Source organism: Pongo pygmaeus, chromosome 1 (genome assembly GCF_028885625.2).
Source record: "Pongo pygmaeus isolate AG05252 chromosome 1, NHGRI_mPonPyg2-v2.0_pri, whole genome shotgun sequence".
Taxonomy (NCBI): Eukaryota; Metazoa; Chordata; class Mammalia; order Primates; family Hominidae; genus Pongo; species Pongo pygmaeus.
The window spans coordinates 182,092,478-182,107,051 of NC_072373.2; the positions used below are offsets into that span (position 1 = coordinate 182,092,478).

Sequence of the window (14,574 nt, forward strand, 5' to 3'; positions counted from 1 at the left end):
TTTTGTTACTCATTTCCTGCATTACTGTCTTCTTTTGTGTTTAGTTGCTATTTTTGGTAATGAATTGTTTAAGTTTCTCTCTCATTTCCTTTTGTGTGTATTCTGTGTCTGTTTTCATTGTGGTTACCATGAGGATTACATTTAACACACCTATGTTGTAACACTAATTACATGTTTATACTTTGTGTACTCCAAAACATAAAGTAATAATTAAAAAAATATACTAGTATTTGAAAATACATTGCAAACAAAAATGTGGAGTTACAACCCATTGTTATACTAGCTTTTATAACTTCCCGCTTATTTACCTTTATTGAGATCTTTATTTCTTGGTATGACTTTGTGTTACTGTCTAGTGTCCTTTCATTTTACCCTTTAGGACTCTCTTAAACATTTCTTGCAGGACAGGTCTAGTGGTAATAAACTTGGTCAGTTTTTATTTATCGGGGGACATCATAGTTTCTCCTTCAGTTTTGAAGGAGAGTTTTGCTTGATATAGAATTCTTGTTAGTTTTTTCTTTAAGTATTTTGTATATACGAGCCCACTGCCTTCTGACCTCCAGTTTCTGATGAGGTATCTGCTAATAATCTTTTTGAAGACCTTTTGTAAGTGATGTGTTGCTTGTCTTTTGTGCTGTTTTCAAGATTCTCACTTTGTCTTTAGAAATTTATAATGTGTCTCATTGTGGTAGTTTTATATTCATCTTTCTTGGAGTTTGTTGAGCTTCTTGAATATTTACATTCATTTCATTCATCAAATTTGAGAAGTTTTCAGCCATTGTTTCTTTAAATATATTCTTTGCTCCTTTCTCTCTCTTTATTGGTCCTTTTGATGGTGTTCTACACATTCCTTAGGCTGCTCACTTTTCTTCAATTATTTTTCTTTCTGTTACTCAGACTCAATAATTTGTATTGTCCTATCTTCAAGCTCACTGATTCATTCTTCTTCCTGGGGAAATCCTCTTTTGAGTCTATCTAGTAAATTTTTCATTTTAGTTATTGTATGTTTCAGCTGTAACATTTTCTTTTGGTTCCTTTTAAATATTTTTATTGATATTTTCATTTTGTTCATACATTGTTTCTCTGACCTTCTCTTCATCTTTCTTTTCTTTTTGAGCATCTCTATGACAGTGATTTTAAAGTCCTTTTCTAGTTTATCTGCCATAAGGTCTTTTCCACAGGTAGTTTCTGCTGATTTATTTTCTTCCTTTGACTGCAGCATATTTCTTGTTTCTTTTATCCCTTATGATTATTTTTTGTTGAAAACTGGGCATTTGATTCTAATAATGTGGTAACTCTGGAATCCAGATTTTTTCTTTTCTCTAGTTTTTCCTGTTTCCCTAGTTTTTTGTTATTGTTTTCGATTTTTTCATTGTTATGGGCTGTCTTTGTGTTGAAGATCAGCCTAAAGTATAAATGTAATGTCTCCTTAAGTATTTTTAGAGCCTTCCCTTGAGCATGTATGGTCAGTTTATAATTTTCTCTGTATATGCAGTTGTTTTTCAATGCCTTATTCTTTAAGGCTCCCAAAAAGGGAAAAAGAAAAATAAAAGAGGGAAGAAGAATACTGGTCCTTGGGAGGGGCTTGCAACAATGGGGTGAGGTGCAACAACATGGCCATAAGGCTCTTTATCTGCATCTCTGTTACTGGGGAGCAGAGTATAAATCTCCAATATTTGGAGGACAGGATATTTTTTTTGCCCATCCTGGCGAACCTGTGTGCAGGTTGCTCCTAAAAAAAGTACTTATCTGCCTGCAGTGGGTTGGAGTTTGAGGGTTGGGTAGCTGTTATTGTACTAAGAGCTGAAATTGACCAAAATTGATCACGGTTTATAGTTGAAGCCTTCCCCTGGAAGTTGCAAACCTTTGATAGACTCTCGTCTTCCAAAATAGTTACATCAAATAGATCTATTAAATAGATCTGTCTCTCACACACACACAAACACACACACACACACACGTATATATATATATATATGTATATATATATATATGTATATATATATATGTATATATATATACATGTATATATATATATGTATATATATATATACTTATACAGTTGACCCTTAACAAAGTGAATTTGAACTGTTGGATCCATTATCTTCTGTCTCTGCCGCTCCTGAGACAGCAAGACCAACCCCCACTTCTTCCTCCTTTACCTCAGCCTGCTCAATGTGAAGACAAGGATGAAGAACTTCATGATGAATATGTTTTTGTTTATACATATTTCCACTTAATAAATAGTAAACATATTTTCTCTCCCTTACGATTTTCTTATTAATGTTTTTTCCCTAGTTTCTTATAATAATATAATATAGGTACAATGCACAAAACATGTTAATTGAGTATGTTTTTATGTTATTATTATTATTATTGTTATTATTTTTTGAGACAGAGTTTCGCTCATTGCCCAGGCTGGAGTGCAATGGCGTGATCTCAGCTCACCGCAACGTCCGCCTCCTGAGTTCAGCGATTCTCCTGCCTCAGCCTTCATAGTAGCTGGAATTACAGGCATGTGCCACCACACTCAGCTATTTTTGTATTTTTAGTAGAGACGGGATTTCTCCATGTTGGTCAGGCTGGTCTCGAATTCCTGACTTCACGTGATCTGCCTGGCTCAGTCTCCCAAAGTGCTGGGATTACAGGCATAAGCCACTGCGCCCAGCCTGTTTTTATGTTATTATTAAGGCTTTGGGTCAGTGGTAGGCTATTAGTAGTTAAGTTTTTAGGGAGCCAGATGCATGTGGTTCCATATGCATGGAGCTATAAGAAAGAATAAAATCATGTCTTCTGCAGCAGCATGGATGCAGCTGGAGGCCATTATCCTAAGTGAATTAATGCAAAAACAGAAAACCAAATACAATGTGTTCTCTCTTATAAGTAGGAGCTAAACGCTGGGTATACATGGACACAAAGATGGGAACAATAAACACTGGAGATTTTAAAAAGGTGAAGGGAAGGAAAGGGGAAAGGGTTGAAAAGCTATTAATACCTGTCACAGGTGCTGTATTCACTACCTGGGCAATGGAATTATGATTAATAGAAACCCATACCTCAGCATCATGCAGTTTTTATCCATGTAACAAACCTGCACATGTACCCTCTAAATTAAAAAAAAGTTATATGGAGGTTTTCAACTGTGTGCGGGTTTGATGGCCCTAGCCCCCATGTTGTTTAAGGGTCACCTGTATATGTAAATATCAGTGTCTTAACTTTTAAAATTTGGTTTTTACTTGTATCAAAATTGTATCATTTTTAATTGGTTATAAAATTAGGTTGTTTTTCTTTAAATTCGTTATATATATTCTATAAGTCTTATTATAGAAAACAGCAATAATATATCCATTTCAGCAAAGTTTCCCGAACTATAGTATGTAGTATTCAGTTTCTTTTTGTTTTTTTTTTTTTTTGCCTCAATTTTCTTTATTAGGAACTACTATTACAGTATTTTGGATCATTTTGCCTGTTTAGTGTTTACTTTCTGTGCTATTTAAAATTTTTTGGTTTCTTTTTGATTAAAATATTCTCATTTTCTTCTATTTTAAGGCATTATATCTGTTGTATTTTTCCTCTCCTGTTTATTTTAATTCATATTCAGTTATGAAATGATTTCTGATTGGGTGTGGTTGCTCATAAATATAATCCCAGCACTTTGGGAAGCGTAGGCTAGAGAATTGCTTGAGGCTGGGAGTTGAAGATCAGCCTGGGCAACATAGTGAGACCCCATCTCTACAAAAAAAATTGAAAATTAGTCAGTTGTGGTGGTACATGCCTATAGTCCCAGCTGCTCAGAAGGCTGAGATTGGAGGATCACTTGAGCCCAGGAGTTTGAGGGTACAGTGAGCTATGATTATGCTACTGTACTCCAGCCTGGGTGACAGAGACTCTATCTCTTAAAAAAAAAAAGATTGAACTGACTTTTTTCTCTAGTTTTACTTTTTTCCTGATTTATATCATCTTACATCTATGTTTTTCTAATTTTGATTAATGTAGTTCTTCAGTATCTTGTATTACTTCCTTAATTTTTCAATAGATTATAATTTTGCTCTATTTTGCTAACATATTTTTTGGCTGCTGTCATTGTAGGAATTTTCTTCTTTTGCTTATTATTATTTAAACAAGAACTTGGTAAAATATTTGACCTTGATCCTTTTCTTTGTTCATTTTTAATTGAATTTAAATTAAAAAAAAATTTTTTTTCTTATCTCTTAGAAGGAAGATTGATTCAGGACAACATTTTAACTGCAAAGAGCTTCTGTATGTAGTGTTCAAAGTGTGGTGGCTTGCTTTCTAGGGTATTCTGTCTCTGTTCCATTTCACTTTTGCTAGTCCATTTTTTTCCTGATAGTTTTGTCCTGCTCAAGTTTTATTCTATTCCCTATAGTTTTTCCTAGTGTCTTGGCTTTTATTCTGCACAGGAACCCTGGGTGGTCAATTTCTGTAGTTCTTATGGGCTACCAGGACTAATCTACCATCTTCAGACTCTATTGTACAACTTTTGAATTTACCTGCTATTGAAATGAGCAAACCCCTTTCCAGTTTCAACTGCTTTTTTTCAAATTGATATGCTATGCTTCCTAGTATGTGTGTATTGGCTGTTTAGGGATTATCTTTCCAGGTACTTTAGATACGCTCTTCCTTCTCCTTGTGAAGTGCCTGTCTTTTGCCCGTTTTGCCCGTTTTTCCCTTGGGTTGTTTGTTCTGTTCTTATTAATTTGTAGGAATTCCCTACATTTTCTCATTACAAGCCATTTGTCAGTTATATGTTGCAAGTATCTTATCCCACTCTGTGGCTTACATTTTTAATCCATTAGCGATTCTTATTCTTTTGATGAACAAGTTATTTTTAACACAATCTGACTTAGTAATGTAGTTTGATTTATTAATATTTTCCTTTGTGCCTACTACTTGTTTTTTTTTTCATTTTAAAGAAATCTTTGCCTACAGCAGTTACGAAAATATCATTCTACATAATCTTCAAGAAGCATTTTTTTTTTACCTTTTACATTTTGATTTATAGTCCACCTGGATTTAATTTTTATATATAGTATAAAGTAGGGATAAAACTTGTTTTATTCATATATAATCTCTAATTAAACAATACCATTTGTTGAAAACACTTATTCCCATTGCTTCATAGTGTTTATTTTGTCATAAACTAAGTGCCTGCTAGGGCACATGTAGGCATGTGGAACTTTTTTCTAGATTCTGTTCTGTTTCTTGGGTCTGTTTGTCCATCCTTGCATAAATATTATACTTTCTTAATTACTGTAGCTTAAGTTTTGCTGTCTCGTAGTTTAAGCCTGCAAGTGTATTCTTCTTTTTGAAGATTGCCTTAGCTAGTCTTTGTATGCTAAAGTGTCTAAAGCAAACAACACTCCTCTTATGAATACACTTCAATGACTATTGACATTTGTATATAACCATATAACCACCACTCACTGAAATACAAAATACTTGCAGCATCTAAAAGGTTCCCTTTTACAGACACATAGACCAGTGGAACAGAATCAGAGAACTCAGAAACAAATCCATACACCTACAGTGAACTGATTTTTGACAGAGGTGTCAAAAACATACACTGGGGAAAAGATAGTCTCTTTAATAAATAGTACTGGAAGAACTGGGTATCTATATGCAAAAGAATGAAACTAGTTCCCTTTCTCTCGCCACATACAAAAACCAAACCAAAATGGATTGAAGACTTAAATCTAAGACCTCAAACTATGAAACTACTACAGGAAAACATTGGGGAAAGTCTCCAGGACATGGGTCAGGGCAAAGACTTCTTGAGCACTACCCCTCAAGCACAGGTAACCAAAGTAAATGTGGACAACTGGGATCACATCAAGTTAAAAACCTTCTGCACAGCAAAGGATACAAACAGCAAAGTGAAGAGACAACCCACATAATGGGAGAAAATATTTACAAACTACCCCTCTGATAAGGGATTAATAACCAGAATATATAAGGAGCTTTAAACAACTCTGTAGGAAAATATCTAATAATCTGATCAAAATATGGGCAAAAGATTGAATAGACATTTTTCAAAAGAAGACTTACAAATGGCAAACTGGCATATGAAAATGTGCTCAGCATCACTGATCATCAGAGAAATGCAGATCAAAACTACAATGTGATATCTTCTCACCATAGTTAAAATGGCTTTTATCCAAAAGACAAGCAATAACAAATGCTGGTGAGGATGTGGAGAAGAGGGAACCCTTGTACACTGTTTCTGGGAATGTAAATTAGTACAACCACGGTGGAGAACAGTGTGGAGGTTCCTCAGAAAACTAAAAATAAGAGTTACCATATGATCCAGCAATCCCACTCCTGAGTATATACCCAAAAGAAAGGCTAACAGTATGTCAAAGAGATATCTGCACTCCTACATTTGTTGCAGCACTGTTTACAGTTGCTAAGATTTGGACTAAGCGTCCATGAACAGATTAATGAATAAAGTATACATTTACTCAATAGAGTATTATTCAACCATAAGGAAGAATAAGATCCAGTCATATGCAACAACATGGATGGAACTGTAGATCATTATGTTAAGTAAAATATGCCAGGCACAGAAAGACAAACATCACATGTTCTCACTTATTTGTAGAATCTAAAAATCAAATCAGTTGAACTCATGGAGATAGACTAGAAGGATGGCTCCCAGAGGCTGGGAAGGATAGTAGCAGGTTTATGGGGAGGTGGGGATGGTTAATGGGTACAAAAATATAGAAAGAATGAATAAGACCTACTATTTGATAGCACAATTGGGTGACTATAGTCAATAATACTTTAATTGTATATTTTAAAATAAAGAATGTAATTGGATTATTTGTAACTCAAAGGATAAATGCTTGAGGGGATGGATACCCCATTCTTCATGATGTGCTTATTTTACATTGCTGCCTGTATTAAAACATCTCATGTACCCCATAAATATATACACGTACTATGTATGTACCTACAAAATTTTAAAAAATAATTAAAGCAGGATGCAGTGGCTCATGCCTGTAATCCCAGCACTTTGGAAGGCTGAGGCAGGCGGATCACCTGAGGTCAGGAGTTTGAGACCAGCCTGGGCAACATGGTGGAAACCCCATCTCTACTAAATACAAACATTAGCCGGGCGTGGTGGCGGATGCCTATAATTCCAGCTACTCGGGAGGCTGAGACTGGAGAATCACTTGAATTTGGGAGGTGGAGGTTGCAGTGAGCCGAGATTGTGCCATTGCACTCCAGCCTGTGTGACAAAAAAAAAAGAAAATTAAACATTAAATAAAAGTTCTGTTTTGCCCCTACCAGTCAATACCTCTCCCCAGGACAGTCATTTTTCTGGCTTTTTTTTTTTTCTTTTTGAGATGGAGTTTTGCTTTTGTTGCCCAGGCTGGAGTGCAATGGTGCAATCTCTGCTCAAGGCAACCTCCACCTCCTGGGTTCCAGCAATTCTCCTGCCTCAGCTTCCCGAGTAGCTGGGATTACCAGCATGCACCACCATGCCTGGCTAATTTTGTATTTTTATTAGAGGTGGGGTTTCTCCATGTTGGTCAGGCTGGTCTTGAACTCCTGACCTCAAGTGGTCTGCCTGCCTCAGCCTCCCAAAGTGCTGAGATTACAGGTGTGAGCCACCATGCCCGGCCTACTTTTCTGACTTTTTATCAGCATTGATTAATTTTATTCTTGGACTTCATATAAATGAAATCATGTAATATGTATTTATTTGAATATGTTATTTTAATTTTTTTAACTAAACCTAGTGTCTGTTAGAATTGTCTGTTGTTATGTCCCAGTAGTTAATTCTTTAATGCTGTTTAGGATTACATTGTATGAATATACTACCATTCATTTTTCTATTGATGACACTTGTTTTAAATTTTGGATTACTATGAATAAAACTACTGTGAGCATTCTTATAAATATCTTTTGGTAAAGAGATATACTTAGTTCTTTTGGTATATTTCTGAATCATAGGGTAGATGTATGCCTATTTTTAGTTGACATTGCTGAATACTTCCCCAAAATTAACTGTACCATTCATGGTTAATTTTGAATATGTGGCATTGTATGTGAAAAATTTTAAAAATAATTGAAGGCATAGTATCTTGTTCTCTTTCTCCAGATAGGCTTTATGTTTGCTTTTTATTTGTTTATAGTAGGTTGCTAGTAGTACTAGCAATCCTTGATGATATCAATCCAATGTCAGGCATTGAGATTATTTGAAGATGGATTTCAGTCCTTGTAAAGACCAGGTTCTTTTGAGTTAATCCTTATTCCTATGATCCTGTCTTTTGGGGGCCCTATCTAAATTGAAGGGACTTTATAAAGGCTTCCTCTTCTTGGTAGACCCTGCACTCATATTCTGCTTCTAGTCTGTGAGACCATAAAAATCTCAGCTCAGCTTTTCCAGTCTTTCATTTCTCTTTTCTAGAATTAGCAGGTGCTCTTAGGGAGAAAGTGGCTTCAATGTCTGGTTCATCTCCCTGGCTTTGCCTTCTCCCAGATCTTGGCTTTGTCGTTTGTCACTGCCTTATTAGCATCTCTGTGAATACAGGCAGATTTTAGAAAATAATTTGTCCAAATTTTCTTAGTCTTTTTAGAATGATTGGTCTGCTTTGTGTAAATTGTCATTATAGAAGCAGAAATCTGTTTCTCATTAATACATTTTCTTCTCTCATCCTTTCTATACTCTCCCATCCTCCTTTCTTCCCCCCATTATGCCTGTTTCATTATTCCAAATCTGTATTATTGGACTGATAATGCATAGTTAAGCATTACAGCTTTCTATGATGTATATTCTTTCCATTTGATACACACATTCATATTCCTGCATATTTATTTTTCTAGATGAACATTGAATCATTTTTGAAGGTCTAAGATAAATCTCTTTGAGCTTTAATTTTATTTTGGGAGAATTGCCATTGTTTCATTTCCATTCTTCCCATCCAGATATGTGATGTATATTGATTTATTTAAACTTGTTTTCTTCCAGCTTGTTACTACTAATGTTTAGGGGACCGTGTGTATGTGTATATTTGCTGTACATTTCTGACTATATTTGTTTTTAACTATTATATTTTTCTTGTTGCTTTTGAGAGTAAGATCCTTCACCCAATTTGTTTTTTTTTCTCTTTTCTTTTTTTAAGGGAAGGTGGGGTTGATATATAATAAAGTGACAAAAATATATTTATCTTATATTCAGTCATTCTACTGTACTTTCATATTGTATCTTAAGTCTTTTCAGTCTATTTCAAATATTTATTTATGATTGGCTTAATGATCTTAAAAATATTATTAGTTTGCAATATAACCATAAGATGTGCCTTATAATACTACTGGTTCTTGGAATTTATTGACTTTTTCCCTGAGCATATAAGATAGAGATCAAATATAACATGGCTGCTTAAAAGGATTTGTTCTTTTCGTGTTGGTTACATTGAAACTTTCTTTTTTTTTTCAAGTTTTATTTTATTTTTAATTGACATAATAATTGTGCGTATATATAGGGCATCATATGAAATTTTAATACATTTATACATTGTGTAATGATCAAATTAGGGTAATTGGCATATCTAGCACCTCAAACATTTATTGTTTCTTTTTGCTGAGACTATTCAGAGGCCTCTCTTATAGCCATTTTGAAATATACCATACATTGTTGATAACTATAGTCACCCTACTGTGCAATAGATCACCAGCATTAGTCCATCCTATCTAACTGTAATTTTGTACTCATCGATCAGTATTTCCTCATCCTCTCTCCCTCTTAACCTACCCAACCTCTGGTTATTACTATTCTGCTCTCTACTTCTGTTATATCATAGTTTTTTTTAGATTTCACCTATGAGTGAGATAATGCATCATTTTTTCCTTCTGTGTTGTGCTTATTTCACTTAACATAATGTCCTCTAGGTTTATGCATGTTATTGCAGATGATAAGGTTTCATTGTTTTTCATGGCTAAATAGTATTCTGCTGTGAAACTTTCTTTCTACATCTTATTTTACCTTATTTATTTCATTGTATCAAATGTCACATCAAAGCTAACATGTAGTAGATTCTTAATAAGCATCTATTACTGGGTCAGTGCTGCAGCTTGCCTCCCTGGCTCTTATACTAGCTTAGTTTGTTGTTGCTTCAAGCCATGTTTTTCCCTATTCTCTTTTACCACAACAATCATCAACACAGAAGAAGACTTCTATGACCAAAGTGGTAGGGGTTCTCCCCACCACCAAGCAAGCAATAAACTTCTTCAGCGGATACCAATTGAGTGTCCTCCAATTTAATTTTGAACCTTTCTACTTGGAGATAGTGTCAGCTCCCACAGATTGAGGGGTTAAGTCCCTCATATCCTGCAGCCCCTACAGACACCAGGCCCAAGTCCAGGCTGGAACTTCCTCCTGACTGGCTTGAAGTTGGGGTTCCCATGATCCTCTCTTTGACTAATTTGCTAGAGCAGCTTACGAAGCTCAGAGGAACACTTAAACCTATGTTTACCGGTTTATTATAAAGGCTAGTACAAAGAATATGGATGAAGTGATATATAGCATGAGGTATAGTAGAAGGGGCAGAGAGCTTCCATGCCCTCCCTGGATGAGCCACCCTCCAGGAGCCTCCACATGTTAGCTATTCAGAAACTGTCTTCTTGGGTTTTTATAGAGGCATCATTACATAGGCATGATTGTTTAAACCATTGGCCATTGGTGATCAACTCGACCCTCCACTCCTCTCTCCTCCTGGAGTTTGTGGGGGGTGCTGCAAGTCCCAACTCTAATCATGCTCTTGTCTTTCCAGTGACCAGCCCTATCCTGAAGCTATCAGTCAATATTGGCATACAAAAAGACAGTACTTTGGAGGGGGATGAAGACCAAATATATATTTCATAGTATCAGATTGATAGATTCTCATGACCTTCAAATCAGTACCATCATAAATTGCTTCTCAGTACTACCTTGGACTCCTTTTACTTCTTGGAAAACTTTCTCTTTAATTTCTATCATTGATATTGTAAACATATTCATTTTTCATATCAGGTGTCCCTTGTTTAAACTCTAGTATTCTTAAGATGAAGAGATGATTACTTCCCATTTCACTGACCAAAATTGAGGTAATAATAGTGATGTGCCTAAGTTTATTGTGCTCTGTCCTGAAAGTAACGTACACCCTTACCCATACTTATCTTTGCCCAGTCTTACAGGATGAGGTTTCTCTGTTCTTTTTAAAGTTACTCTGTTTACATGTCTTCTTTATTTATCTCCTCCATCTCTAGGAGCTTGTTCATTAGATGTATCCCGTAAGCCCCATTTCCTTAGTGTCTTTCTTGTTGCTGCTTTCTTACTCTATATGAACATGTTGTACATTTCCACCCTAAAAAGAAATATTTCCTGTCTTCATCCTTGTCTCCCTCTAGCAACTGTCTTACCTCTTTGTTCTACTCCTCATTCAAATACCACGTATATTTTGTAAATCACGATTTTCTAGTTCTAGTAGAGTTGTTAGTGAAAAGAACACAGGTTTAAAGACAGTAATACCTGAGCTCAGGAACTGTTATCTTTGATAACATTAGCCTTTAGTCTCTGTTTTTTATCTGTAAAATAGAGGTAGTACTTAACCTTGTTAGAGTTGTTTTGAGGATTTGTTTGAAGCTAATAGAAGCTTGGTCTTGACACACAGAAGATACTGTTTAAATGGTAGTAAACACTACTGTTTTGATTACTCACAAGTTTTTTGTTTTTAAAGTATTTTCTAGTTTGTAATCATGTTTTTCAAATAGTTGAGGTTGCAGAGTAATTGACCTCAGGAAAAATATAGTGTTAGTATATATGGAAAATTAAGAAACTGAGCTTATCCTAAGATTGTTTAACTCATTTGATTTCTTCTTCCCTTCCCTTTCCCTTTTCTCTTTCTCCTTCCCTTCCTTCTCTCTCCTTTTCCTTCCTTCCTCCCTCCCCTTCCCCTCCCCTCCCCCTCCCCTCTCCCCTCCCCTCCTCTCTCTCTCTTTCCCTCCCTCCTTCCCTCCCTCCTTCCCTGCTTCCCTCCTTCCCTCCTTCCCTCCTTCCCTCCTTCCCTCCTTCTCTCCTTCCCTCCTTCCCTCTTTCCTTCCTTCCTTCCTTCCTTCCTCTCTTGCTTTCTTGCTTTTTTCCGGGTCTTGTTTTGTTGCCCAGGCTGGAGTGTGGTGGCAGTCTCAGCTCACTGTGACCTCTGCCTCCCAGGCTCAAGTGATCTACCTCAGCCTTCCAAGTATCTGGGACCACAGGCACATGACACCAGGCCCAGCTAATTTTTTTTTTTTTTTTTTTTTTTTTGTAGGGATGGGTTCTTGCCATTTGCCCAGGCTGCTCTCGAACTCCTGGGCTCAAGTGACCCTCCTGACTTGGCCTCCCAAAGTGCTGGGATTATAGGAGTGAGCTACCATGCCCAGAAATTCATTTGATTTCTAATGAAATTTTATTGTGTGCTCAGATATTTTCTAGAAGACAGGATTTTGCTTTGTGCTTAATCATTATAATTATTGTAAGGTCAGTCAAGTTTCATAGAAGCCAAACTCATATTCGTACCACTTCAGCGTTTTCCCTTTTTTGTTCTTCAATTTATTGATAATGAGATTAGAAGAAGCATGATGTGTTCATAGGATATATTGTGTTATTTGAGGGGTGATAGAAAAGTCTTTTTAAGCAAAAGTTGCTTATCCAGTGATCTATGATAATAACTAAAATTAGTTTAAATTTTTTTAATTACCTGTACAGACACAATTACTAAAAGAATATAGAGGGTTAAGAAATGCATAAAATACAGACCCTTTGTTTAAAAGACCATCCATTTTAGTAAAAGAAGAATCAGGTATGTAACTATATAATCAGAATCCTTCCATAGGTGTCCTGGCTTTGAGGAGGTCAGAGAACTATCGGATGAGTCATTTACATGGATGTTGATGTTGCTCAAAATCAAACAAAAACAAAAAACCAAACAACAACAATAAAAACAACAACAGCAATAACAACAAAACAAAATTTTTTTTTGTTTTATTTTGTTTTTTGTTTTTGAGACGGAGTCTCACTCTGTCTGTTTCCCAGGCTGGAGTGCAGTGGTGAGATCTCAGGTCACTGCAACCTCCGTCTCCCAGGTTCAAGCAATTCTGCTTCAGCCTCCCAAGTAGCTGGGATTACAGGCATGCGCCACCACGCCTGGCTAATTTTTCTGTATTTTTAGTAGAGACAGGGTTTCACCATATTGGCCAGGCTGGTCTCGAACTCTTGACCTTGTGATCTGCCCACCTTGGCTTCCCAAAGTGCTGGGATTACAGGTATGAGCCACCTCATCCAGCCTCCTTGTTTTATAATTTTTAAAATAGTCTTGTGTTTGAATTGAGACTCAGATAAATTCCATAATTGTGATTTGTTGATGTCTCTCAAATATATATATTTCTCTATTAATTTTCAACTTCTTTAATTGTACATGATAATGTAGATACTTTTCTGTGTCGCAGTCTAAGCATCTTTCATTCAGTATTGTTCTAGGTATTTCACACTTAAAAAGCAGATTATAACATTGTTTCTAATTGTTGCCGTTACATAAAAATACATTTGACTTTGGCATATTATCTTTGTTTTAGCAACTTTGCTATATACATTAATTTAAAAGAAATGTGTCTTTAGATTACTTTGGACATTTTGTGTTTGCATTGACTTTAAATAATGAACATCATAGTTTCTCTTTTCTTATTGTTAAACCTTTTAAATTTATTTTTATTGCTTTATTACAGTGGCTCAGAACTCCTGTAAAATGTTGAAGTAAATGATAGCCATGAATGAAGTGTATGTCTTATTCTTTATCTCAGAGGGAAAGTTTCAACTTTCACCACTTGGTATGATGTTTGCTGTAGGTTTTTGGTAGAAAGCCTGTATCACATTAAAAAAGGTCCCTTCTAGTCTTCGTTTGCTGAGGTTTTTTAAAAGCATAAATGGTGGTTAAATTTTATGAAACACCTTTTTTTTCTCTTTTATTCTGTTCATGTGGTGAATTGTGCTGCATTATTTTTGAATATTAAACCATATTTGTATATTAGTGGATTTGAGTTGATAATATTTTGTTTAGGATTTTTGCATCTCTGTTCCTGTCATTTTTCTTTGCTTGTAGGGTCCTTGTCAGGTTTTAGTATCAAGATTTTGCAGGGCTCATACATAAGTTGAGAAGTATTCTTTTTTTTTTTTACTGTTTCCTAAGAGTATGCACATCATTGGCATTTTGAAAATAAATTCACCAGTGCAGTCATCTGGCTTACTGTTTTATTTGTTGTAAGGTTTTAAATAAAATGTTATGTATTTGTGTGTATTTGTATGTGTGTACATAGATACACATACATAAATATACACACACATGCACACATACATATGTGAGTATTCACTTTTTCCTATATGTTATGTAAATGTTTTCTTTTTGTAGGAATTTGATTTTTTCATACATCATTATTTTGAAGCAAATCTCATATATCATATCCTTTTATCTATATATATGGATATTTCACTCTACTCTCTTCTTGCTTGAATGGTTTCTGAGGACAAGTCAGATGTAT

At 35.4% G+C, this 14,574-nt stretch overlaps 1 protein-coding gene across 8 annotated transcripts in view; it reads left to right on the forward strand.

The window, feature by feature from the left end:
* The window catches only part of SPATA6 (spermatogenesis associated 6), a 141,914-nt gene that overhangs the window by 37,838 nt on the left and 89,502 nt on the right, over nucleotides 1–14,574 (forward strand). The window lies entirely within an intron of this gene.